This window comes from Balaenoptera physalus, assembly GCF_965194825.1.
Source record: "Balaenoptera physalus genome assembly, chromosome: 18".
Taxonomy (NCBI): Eukaryota; Metazoa; Chordata; class Mammalia; order Artiodactyla; family Balaenopteridae; genus Balaenoptera; species Balaenoptera physalus.
Window position 1 is genome coordinate 40,934,078 of NC_138899.1, and position 12,631 is coordinate 40,946,708.

Sequence of the window (12,631 nt, forward strand, 5' to 3'; positions counted from 1 at the left end):
AACCTACAACCAAGAATACTATACCCAGCAAAGCTCTCATTCAGATTTGTTGGAGAAATCAAGATTTAGAGACAAACAAAAGATAAAAGAATTCAGCACCACCAAAACAGCTTTACAAATATTGCTGAAGGAATTTCTCTAGGCAAGAAACACATGAGAAGAAAACCAAAGAGGAAGGAAAGAAGAAACACCTTCAAAAACAAACCCAAAACAATTAAGAAAATGGCAATAGGAACATACCTTAAATGTAATGGATTAACTGCTCCAACCAAAAGACATAGACTAGCTGAATGGATACAAAAAGAAGACACATATATATGCTATCTACAAGAGACCCACTTAAGATCTTGGGATACATACAGACTGAAAGTAGGGGTTGTAAAAAGATATTCCATGCAAATGGAAATAAAAAGAAAACTGGAGTAACAATACTCATATCAGACAAAATAGACTTTAAAATAAAGACTGTTACAAGAGACAAGGAAGGACTCTACATAACGATCAAGGGATCAAACCAAGAAGAAGCTATAACAATTGTAAATATTTCTGCACCTAACATAGGAGCACCTCAATACAGCAAATGCTAACAGCCATAAAAAGGGAAATCAAAACTAACATAACAATAGTGGGGGACATTAACACCCCACTAACACCAATGGACAGATCATCCCTATGAAAATTTACTAAGGAAACACAAGCCCTAAATGACACATAAGATCAGATAGAATTAATTGATATTTATAGGCCATCCCAACAAAAGGCAACAGAATACACTTTCTTCTCAAGTGCACACAGAACATTATCTAGGATAGACCACATCTTGGATCACAAATTAAACCTCTGTAAATTTAAGAAACTTGAAATTATATCAAGCATCTTTTGCAACCACAATGTTATGAGATTAGAAATCAATTACAGGAAAAAAAAACTGTAAAAAACACAAAAACATGAAGGCAAAACAATATGCTACTAAATAACCAATGGATCACTGAAGAAATCAAGAGGAAATAAAAACATTCCTAGAATCAAATGACAACAAAAACTCAACGACCCAAAACCTATGGGATGAGGTAAAAGCAGTTCTAAGAGGGAAGTTTATAGCAATAAAATCTTACCTCAAGAAACAAAAAAAATCTCAAATAAACAACCTAACCTTACACCTAAAACAACTAGAGAAAGAAGAACAACCAAAACCCAAAGTTAGTAGAAGGAAAGATATTATAAACATCAGAGCACAAATAAATGAAATAGAAATGAAGAAAAAATAGCAAAGATCAATGAAACTAAAAGCTCTTTCTATGAGAAGATAAACAAAATTGATAAACCTTTAGCCAGACTCATCAAGAAAAAAAGGAAGAGGACTCCAATCAATAAAATTAGAAATAAAAAAGGGGAAGTTACAATTGACACCACAGAAATACAGAGGATCATAAGAGACTACTACAAGCAGCTCTGTGCCAATAAAATTGACAACCTGGAAGAAATGGACAAACTCTTTGAAAGGTACACCCTTCCAAGACTGAATCAGGAAGAAATAGAAAATATAAGCAGACAATTCGCAAGTAATGAAATTGAAACTGTGATTAAAAATCTTCCAATAAACAAAAGTCCAGGATTAGATGGCTTCACAGTCGAATTCTATCAAACATTTAGAGAAGAGCTAACACCTATCCTTCTCAAATTCTTCCAAAAAATCGCAGAGGAAGGAACACTCCCAAACTCATTCTAGGAGGCCACCCTCACCCTGATACCAAAAACAGACAAAGATTTCACAAAAAAAGGAAAATTACAGGCCAATAGCACTGATGAACATAGACGCAAAATGCCTCAAAAAATACTAGCAAACAGGATCCAACAACACATTAAAAGAATCATACACCATGATTAAGTGGAATTTATCCCAGGGATGTGAGGAATCAATCAATCTCATACACCATATTAACAAATTATAAAAACCATATGATTGGGGTCTGGGCAAGATGGCAGAAGAGTAAGACCCGGAGATCACCTTCCTTCCCACAGATACAGTAGAAATACATATACACGTGGAACTGCTCCTACAGAACACCCACTGAACGCTGGCAGAAGACGTCAGACCTCCCAAAAGGCAAGAAAATCCCCACGTACTTGGGTAGGCCAAAAGAAAAAAGAAATAACAGAGACAAAAGAATAGGGACGGGACCTGCACCAGTGGGAGGGAGCTGTGAAGGAGGAAAGGTTTCCACACACTAGGAAGCCCCTTCGCGGGTGAAGACTGCGGGTGGCAGAGGGGGGAAGCTTCGGAGCCACGGAGGAAAGTGCAGCCACAGGGGTGCGGAGGGCAAAGCGGAGAGATTCCCGCATGGAGTGGTGCCGAGTAGCACTCACCAACCCGAGAGGCTTGTCTGCTCACCCGCCGGGGCAGGCAGGGGCTGGGAGCTGAGGCTCGGGCTTCGGTCGGATCCCAGGGAGAGGACTGGGGTTGGCGGCATGAGCACAGCCTGAAGGGGTTAGCGCACCACAGCTAGACGGGAAGGAGTCCGGGAAAAAGTCTGCAGCTGCCGCAGAGGCAAGAGACTTTTTCTTGCCTCTTTGTTTCCCGGTGCACGAGGAGAGGGGATTCACAGCACCGCCTAAACGAACTCCAGAGACAGGCGCGAGCTGCGGTTATCAGCGCAGACCCCAGAGACGGGCATGAGACGATAAGGCTGCTGCTGCCGCCACCAACAATCCTGTGTGTGAGCACAGGTCACTCTCCACACCGCCCCTCCTGGGAACTGGTGCAGCCCGCCACGGCCAGTCTCCCACGATCCGGGGACAACTTCCCCGGGAGAACGCACGGCGCACCTCAGGCTGCTGCAAGGTCACACAGGCTTCTGCCGCCGCAGGCTCACCCCGCATCCATACCCTTCCCTCCCCACTGCCTGAGTGAGCCAGAGCACCCGAAGCAGCTGCTCCTTTAACCCCCTTCTGTCTGGGTGGGGAAGAGACGCCCTCAGGTGACCTACATGCAGAGGCAGGTCCAAATCCAAAGCTGAACCCCAGGAGCTGTACGAACAAAGAAGAGAAAGGGAAATCTCTCCCAGCAGCCTCAGAAGCAGCGGATTACAGCTCCACAAACAACTTGATGTACCTGCATCTGTTGAATACCTGAATAGACAACAAATCATCCCAAATTCAGGAGGTGGATTTTGGGAGCAGGATATATTAATTTTTCCCCTTTTCCTTTTTTTATGAGTGTATATGTGTATGCTTCTGGGTGAGATTTTGTCTGTATAGATTTGCTTTCACCGTTAGTCTTACGGTTAGGTCCGCCCGTTTTTTTTTTTTTTTTTTTACTTAAAAAATTTTTTTCCCTAATGAATGTTTTCTTAATAATTTTTTCCTTATTTTCTATTTTTAAAAAATTAAAAAAAAATTTTAATAAGATTTTTCATATTTTTTATTTTACAACTTAAAATTTTTTTCTTAATAAATTTTTTCTTAATAATATTTTTCTTATTTTTTATTATAAAAATTAATAAATCTATTTTTTAAAATTAAAAAAAAAATTTTCTTGATAAATTTATTCTTAATAATTGTTTTCTTATTTTTTATTATAATAGCTTTATTTTATTTTATTTTATCCTCTTTCTTTCTTTCTTTCTATTTTTTCTCCCTTTTATTCTGAGCCGTGTGGATGAAAGGCTCTTGGTGTTCCAGCCAGGCATCAGGGCTGTGCCTCTGAGGTGGGAGAGCCAACTTCAGCACACTGGTCCACAAGAGACCTCCCAGCTCCACGTAATACCAAACGGCAAAAATCTCTCAGAGATCTCCATCTCAACATCAAGACCCAGCTTCACTCAACGACCAACAAGCTACAGTGCTAGACACCCTATGCCAAACAACTAGCAAGACAGGAACACAGCCCCATCCATTAGCAGAGAGGCTGCCTAAAATCATAATAAGGCCACAGACACCCCAAAATACACCACCAGATGTGGATGTGCCCACCAGAAAGATCCAACCTCATCCACCAGAACACAGGCACTAGTCCTCTCCACCAGGAATCCTACACAACCCACTGAAGCAACCTTAGCCACTGGGGACAGATACCAAAAACAACGGGAATTACGAACTTGCAGCCTGTGAAAAGGAGACCCCAAACACAGTAAGATAAGCAAAATGAGAACACAAAAAAACACACAGCAGGTGAAGGAGCAGGGTCAAAACACACCACACCTAACAAATGAAGAAGAAATAGGCAGTCTATCTGAAAAAGAATTCAGAATAATGATAGTAAGGATGATCCAAAATCTTGGAAATAGAATACACAAAATGCAAGAAATATTCAACAAGGACGTAGAAGAACTAAAGAGGAACCAAGCAACGATGAAAAACACAATAAATGAAATTAAAAATACTCTAGACGAGATCAATAGCAGAATAACTGAGGCAGAAGAACGGATAAGTAACCTGGAAGATAAAATAGTGGAAATAACTACTGCAGAGCAGAAAAAAGAAAAAAGAACGAAAAGAACTGAGGACAGTCTCAGAGACCTCTGGGACAACATTAAAGGCATCAACCGTCAAATTATAGGTGTCTCAGAAGAAGAAGAAAAGAAAGGGACTGAGAAAATATTTGAAGAGATTATAGTTGAAAACTTCCCTAATATGGAAGAGGAAATAGTTAATCAAGTCCTGGAAGCACAGAGAGTCCCATACAGTATAAATCCAAGGAGAAACACGTCAGGACACATATTAATCAAACTAGCAAAAATTAAATATAAAGAAAACATATTAAAAGCAGCAAGGGAAAAACAACAAATAACACACAAGGGAATCCCCATAAGGTTAACATCTGATCTTTCAGCAGAAACTCTGCAAGCCAGAAGGGAGTGGCAGGATATACTTAAAGTGATGAAGGAGAAAAACCTACAACCAAGATTACTCTACCCAGCAAGGATCTCATTCAGATTTGATGGAGAAATTAAAACCTTTACAGACAAGCAAAAGCTGAGAGAGTTCAGCACCACCAAACCAGCTTTACAACAAATGCTAAAGGAACTTCTCTAGGCAAGGAACACAAGAGAAAGAAAACACCTACAATAACAAACCCAAAACATATAAGAAAATGGGAATAAGAAAATACATATCAATAATTACCTTAAATATAAATGGATTAAAGGCTCCCACCAAAAGACACAGACTGGCTGAATGGATACAAAAACAAGACCCATATATATGCTGTCTACAAGAGACCCACTTCAGACCTAGAGACACATACAGACTGAAAGTGAGGGGATGGAAAAAGATATTCCTTGCAAATGGAAATCAAAAGAAAGCTGGAGTAGCAATTCTCATATCAGACAAAATAGACTTTAAAATAAAGACTATTACAAGAGACAAAGAAGGATACTATATAATGATCAAGGGATCGATCCAGGAGGAAGGTATAACAATTGTTAATATTTATGCAACCAACAGAGGAGGACCTCAATACATAAGGCAAATACTAACAGCCATAAAAGGGGAATATCGACAATAACACAATCATAGTAGGGGACTTTAACACACCACTTTCACCAATGGACAGATCAGATCACCCAAAATGAAAATAAATAAGGAAACACAAGCTTTAAAAGATACATTAAACAAGATGGACTTAATTGATATTTATAGGACATTCCACCCCAAAACAACAGAATACACATTTTTCTCAAGTGCTCAGGGAACATTCTCCAGGATACATCATATCTTGGCTCACAAATGAAGCCTTGGTAAATTTAAGAAAATTGAAATCGTATCAAGTATATTTACTGACCACAACGCTATGAGACTAGATATCAATTACAGGAAAAGATCTGTAAAAAATACAAACACAGGGAGGCTACACAATACACTACTTAATAACGAAGTGATCACTGAAGAAATCAAAGGGGAAATCAAAAAATACCTAGAAACAAATGACAATGGAGACACAACGACCCAAAACCTATGGGACGCAGCAAAAGCAGTTCTAAGAGGGAAGTTTATAGCAATACAAGCCTACATCAAGAAACAGGAAACATCTCAATGAACAATGTAACCTTGCACCTAAAGCAATTAGAGAAAGAGGAACAAAAAACCTCCAAAGCTAACAGAAGGAAAGAAATCATAAAGATCAGGTCAGAAATAAATGAAAAAGAAATGAAGGAAACAATAGCAAAAATCAATGAAACTAAAATCTGGTTCTTTGAGAAGATAAACAAAATTGATAAACCATTAACCAGACTCATCAAGAAAAAAAGGGAGAAGACTCAAGTCAATAGAATTAGAAATGAAAAAGGAGAAGTAACCACTGACACTGCAGAAATACAAACGATCATGAGAGATTACTACAAGCAACTCTATGCCAATAAAATGGACAACCTGGAAGAAATGGACAGATTCTTAGAAATGCACAACCTGCCGAGACTGAACCAGGAAGAAATAGAAAATATGAACAGACCAATCACAAGCACTGAAATTGAAACTGTGATTTAAAATCTTCCAACAAACAAAAGACCAGGACCAGATGGCTTCACAGGCGAATTCTATCAAACATTTAGAGAAGAACTAACACCTATCCTTCTCAAACTCTTCCAAAATATTGCAGAGGGAGGAAAACTCCCCAACTCATTCTACGAGGCCACCATCACTCTGATACCAAAACCAGACAAAGACGTCACAAAGAAAGAAAACTACAGGCCAATATCATTGATGAACATAGATGCAAAAATCCTCAACAAAATACTAGCAAACAGAATCCAACAGCACATTAAAAGGATTATACACCATGATCAAGTGGGGTTTATTCCAGGAATGCAAGGATTCTTCAATATACACAAATCAATCAACGTGATACATCATATTAACAAATTGAAGGAGAAAAACCGTATGATCATCTCAATAGATGCAGAGAAAGCTTTCGACAAAATTCAATACCCATTTATGATAAAAGCCCTGCAGAAAGTAGGCATAGAGGGAACTTTCCTCAACATAATAAAGGCCATATATGACAAACCCACAGCCAACATTGTCCTCAATGGTGAAAAACTGAAACCATTTCCACTAAGATCAGGAACAAGACAAGGTTGCCCACTCTCACCACTATTATTCAACATAGTTTCGGAAGTGTTAGCCACAGCAATCAGAGAAGACAAAGAAATAAAATGAATCCAAATCGGAAAAGAAGAAGTAAAGCTGTCACTATTTGCAGATGACATGATACTATACATAGAGAATCCTAAAGATGCTACCAGAAAACTACTAGAGGTAATCAATGAATTTGGTGAAGTAGCAGGATACAAAATTAATGCACAGAAATCTCTTGCATTCCTATATACTAATGATGAAAAATCTGAAAATGAAATTAAGAAAACACTCCCGTTTAACATTGCAACAAAAAGAATAAAATATCTAGGAATAAACCTACCTAAGGAGTCAAAAGACCTGTATGAAGAAAATTACAGGACACTGATGAAAGAAATTAAAGATGATAAAAATAGGTGGAGAGATATACCATGTTCTTGGATTGGAAGAATCAACATTGTGAAAATGACTCTACTACCCAAAGCAATCTACAGATTCAATGCAATCCCTATCAAACTACCACTGGCATTTTTCACAGAAGTAGAACAAAAAATTTCACAATTTGTATGGAAACACAAAAGACCCCGAATAGCCAAAGCAATCTTGAGAATGAAAAATGGAGATGGAGGAATCAGGCTCCCTGACTTCAGACTATATTAAAAAGCTACAGTAATCAAGACAGTTTGGTACTGGCACAAAAACAGAAACATTGATCAATGGAAAAGGATAGAAAGCCCAGAGATAAACCCATGCACATATGGTCACCTTATCTTTAATAAAGGAGGCAAGCATACACAGTGGAGAAAAGATAGCCTCTTCAATAAGTGGTGCTGGGAAAACTGAACAGGCACATGTAAAAGTATGAAATTAGAACACTCCCTGACACCATACACAAAAATAAACTCAAAATGGATTAAAGACCTAAGTGTAAGGCCAGACACTATCAAACTCTTAGAGGAAAGCATAGGCATAACACTCTATGACATAAATCACAGCAAGATACTTTTTGACCCAGCTCCTAGAGAAATGGAAATAAAAACACAAATAAACAAATGGGACCTAATGAAACTTAAAAGCTTTTGCACAGCAAAGGAAACCATAAACAAGACCAAAAGACAACCCTCAGAATGGGAGAAAATATTTGCAAATGAAGCAACTGACAAAGGATTAATCGCCAAGATTTACAAGCAGCTCATGCAGCTCAATAACAGAAAAACAAACAACCCAATCCAAAAATGGGCAGAAGACCTAAATAGACATTTCTCCAAAGAAGATATACAGATTGACAACAGACACATGAAAGAATGCTCAACATCATTAATCATTAGAAAAATGCAAATCAAAACTGCCATGAGATATCATCTCACACCGGTCAGAATGGCCATCATCAAAAAATCTAGAAACAATAAGTTCTGGAGAGGGTGTGGAGAAAAGGGAACACTCTTGCACTGTTGGTGGGAATGTAAATTGATACAGCCACTATGGAGAACAGTATGGAGGTTCCTAAAAAAACTAAAAATAGAACTACCATATGACCCAACAATCCCACTACTGGGCATATACCCTGAGAAAACCATAATTCAGAAAGAGTCATGTACCAAAATGTTCATTGCAACTCTATTTACAATAGCCAGGACATGGAAGCAACCTAAGTGTCCATCATCAGATGAATGGATAAAGAAGATGTGGCACATATATACAATGGAATATTACTCAGCCATAAAAAGAAGTGAAATGGAGTTATTTGTAATGAGGTGGATGGAGTTAGAGTCTGTCATACAGAGTGAAGTAAGTCAGAAAGAGAAAAACAAATACAGTATGCTAACACATATATATGGAATCTAAGGAAAAAAAAAAAAAAGGTCATGAAGAACCTAGTTGCAAGACGGGAATAAAGACGCAGACCTCCTAGAGAATGGACTTGAGTATATGGCGAGGGGGAGGCGTGAGATATGACAGGGTGAGAGAGTGTCATGGACATATATACACTACCAAATGTAAAATAGATAGCTAGTGGGAAGCAGCCGCATAGCACAGGGAGATCAGCTCGGTGCTTTGTGACCACCTAGAGGGGTGGGATAAGGACGGTGGGAGGGAGGGAGATGCAAGCAGGAAGAGATATGGGAAGATATGTATATGTGTAACTGATTCACTTTGTTATAAAGCAGAAACTAACACACCATTGTAAAGCAATTATACTTCAATAAAGATGTTTAAAAAAAAAAATGATCATTTCAATAGATGCAGAAAAAGCTTCTGACAAAATTCAACACCCATTTACAGTAAAAACTCTCCAGAAAGTGGGCTTAGAGGGAACCTACCTCAACATAATAAAGGCCATATATGACAAACTCACAGTAAACATCATTCTCCGTGGGGAAAAACTGAAAGCATTTCCTCTAAGATCAGGAACAAGACAAGGACACCCACTGTCACCACTATCATCCAACATAGTTTTGGATGTCCTAACCATGACAAACAGAGAAGAAAAAGAAATAAAAGGAATCCAAATTGGAAAAGAAGAAATATTACTGTCACTGTTTTCAGATGACATGATACTATACATATAAAACCCTAAAGAGGCTACCAGAAAACTACTAGAGCTCATCAATGAATTCGGTAAAGTGGCAAGATAAAAAATTAATACACTGAAATCTCTTGCATTCCTATATACTAACTACAAAAATCAGAAAGAGAAATTAAGGAAACAATCTCATTTACCATCACAGCACAAAGAATAATAATACCTAGGAATAAACCTACCCAAGGAGGCAAAATACCGGCATGCAGAAATGTATAAGATACTGATGAAAGAAATCAAAGACGACACAAACCCATGGAGAGATATACAATGTTGTTGGATCAGAAGTATCAACATTGTGAAAATGACATATTACCCAGGGCAATCTACAGATTCAATGCAATCCCTATCAAATTACCAATGGCATTTTTCACATAATTAGAACAAAACAATTTACAATTTGTATGGAAACACAAAAGACCCCGACCAGTCAAAGCAGTCTTGAGAGAAACAAATGGAGCTGGAGGAATCAGGTTCCCTGACTTCAGATTATAATATAAAGCTATAGTAATCAAGACAGTATGGTACTGGCACAAAAATAGAAATATAGATCAATGGAACAGGATAGAAAACCCAGAGATAAACTCATGCACCTACGGTCACCTAATCTATGACAGAGGAGGCAAGAATATACAGTGGAGAAAAGACAGTCTCTTTAATAAGTGGTGTTGGGAAAACTGGACAGCTACACATACAAAAATGAAATTAGAACACTCCCAACACCATACAAAAAAATAAACTCAAAATGTATTAACAATCTACCTAAATGTAAAGCCAGACACTATAAATCTCTTAGAGGAAAACAGGCAGAACTCTCTTTGAAATAAATCACAGTAAGATTTTTTGATCCACCTCCTAGAGTAATGAAATTAAAAACAAAAGAAAAAAAATGGGTTCTAATTATACTTAAAATCTTTTGCATAGCAAAGGAAACCATAAGCAAAACAAAAAGAGAACCCTCAGAATGGGAGAAAGTATTTACAAATGAAGCAACCTACAAGGGATTAATCTCCAGAATGTACAAACAGCTAATGAAGCTCAATAACAAAAAAACAAGTAACCCAGTCAAAAAATGGGTGGAAGATCTAAATAGACATTTCTCCAAAGAAGACGTACAGTTTGCCAAAAAGCACATGAAAGATGCTCAACATCACTAATTATTAGAGAAATGCAAATCAAAACTACAATGAGGTATCACCTCACACTGGTCAGAATGGCCATCATCAAAAAATCTAGAAACAATAAATGCTGGAGAGGGTGTGGAGAAAAGGGAACCCACCTACACTGTGGGTGGGAATATAAATTGGTACAGCCACTATGGAGAACAGTATGGAGGTTCCTTAGAAAACTAAAAATAGAGCTACCATATGAACCAGCAATCCCAATCCTAGGCATAAACCTTGAGAAAACCATAATTCAAAAGTATGTATGCACCCTGATGTTCATTGCAGCAATATTTACAGTAGCCAGGACATGGAAGCTACCTAAATGTCCATCAGCAGATGAATGAATAAGGAAGATGTGGTACATGTATTACTCATTCATAACAAGGAATGAAATAGTGTCATTTGCAGAGATGTGGATGAACCTAGAGACTGTCATACAGAGTGAAGTAAGTCAGAAAGAGAAAAAACAAATATCATATAATATTGCTTACATGTGGAATCTAAGAAAATGGTACAGATGAACTTGCTGACAAAGCAGAAATAGAGTCACAGATGTAGAGAACAAACTTATTGTTAAGAAGTGGGTAGAGGGGGTGGGACAAACTGGGAGATTGGGATTGACATATATACACTGCTGTGTACAAAATAGATAACTAATGAAAACCTACTGTTTACCACAGGAAACTCTAGTCAGTGATCTGCAGTGACCAAAATTGGAAGGAAATCTTAAAAAGAGTGGATATATGTATACATACAATTTATTCACTTTACTGTAGAGCAGAAACTAACACAACATTGTAAAGCAACTATACTCCAATAAAAACTTTAAAAAAGTAAAAACAAATTAAATAAAACAAAAGGGAGGGAAGCCCTGTAAGGGAACCTTGCTTGCTCCACCTTTGGCTACTGTTTGCAAGCCTAGCATTCCCCAATGGGAAGAAGCTTAATTTACACACCCCAGCAACAACACAGCCAATGAGAAACCACAACAACTCAGCCAAAGAGAAGTAGCCACAACCCTGAACTCACACTCTCCTCCAATGGACTTTGTTCAGAAACAGCCCTTCCCAACTTCTCACTTCTCCCTGCAAAAGAATTCTGCCCTCCTTTGTTCTCCAGACTTGCCTGTGTTTCACCATAGTTTGCTTGACCCTAATTGCAATTCCTCTGCTGTTTCTAAATAAACTCATTTTGCTGGTAAAATAACTGGTTATTTTATTTTTCAAGTTGACATTAGACATCTCAGGAGAAAGATACAAATAAATTTTCAAAGTAAAAGTCACTCCATACCAGCCCTGTGTCTCATGAGAAGTTTGTTTAAAAACAAAGTAAACAAATAAAAACAACTGTGTAAGGACTCACCGTTTTAGAATTTTCTGTTTAAAGGAATCTGAAAGAAAGAATGTTAGTCACTCAGGCCTTATTATTTTCAGTAATAAACAGAATTTTATAGAGTAGAATAAAAAAGAAAAAAATTTCTGAGAAATGGCTCACTATACTAAAAGATGAAAAAAAAAAAGAAACTAAAATGAAACAACTGAAGCTGTAGGTCTGGATGCATGGAGTGGGTGGGGTGCAGATAATATGACTTTGTTTGCATCATTCTGATAGACTATCTTACATGAGGGAGAAAGAAGTTTATTCTCAACAATGCCCTTCTAAGAAATGTGGGTTTTCTCTGCCATGGGGGTCAAGGTTATGTAAAAGATATTGGATGTGTACAACACAGAAGACATTAAAAGTCTGCATAAACTGGATGTGAATCTCTATATGCTCTGTACCGGGAGTATAATCTTAGGCAAAGTATTTTACT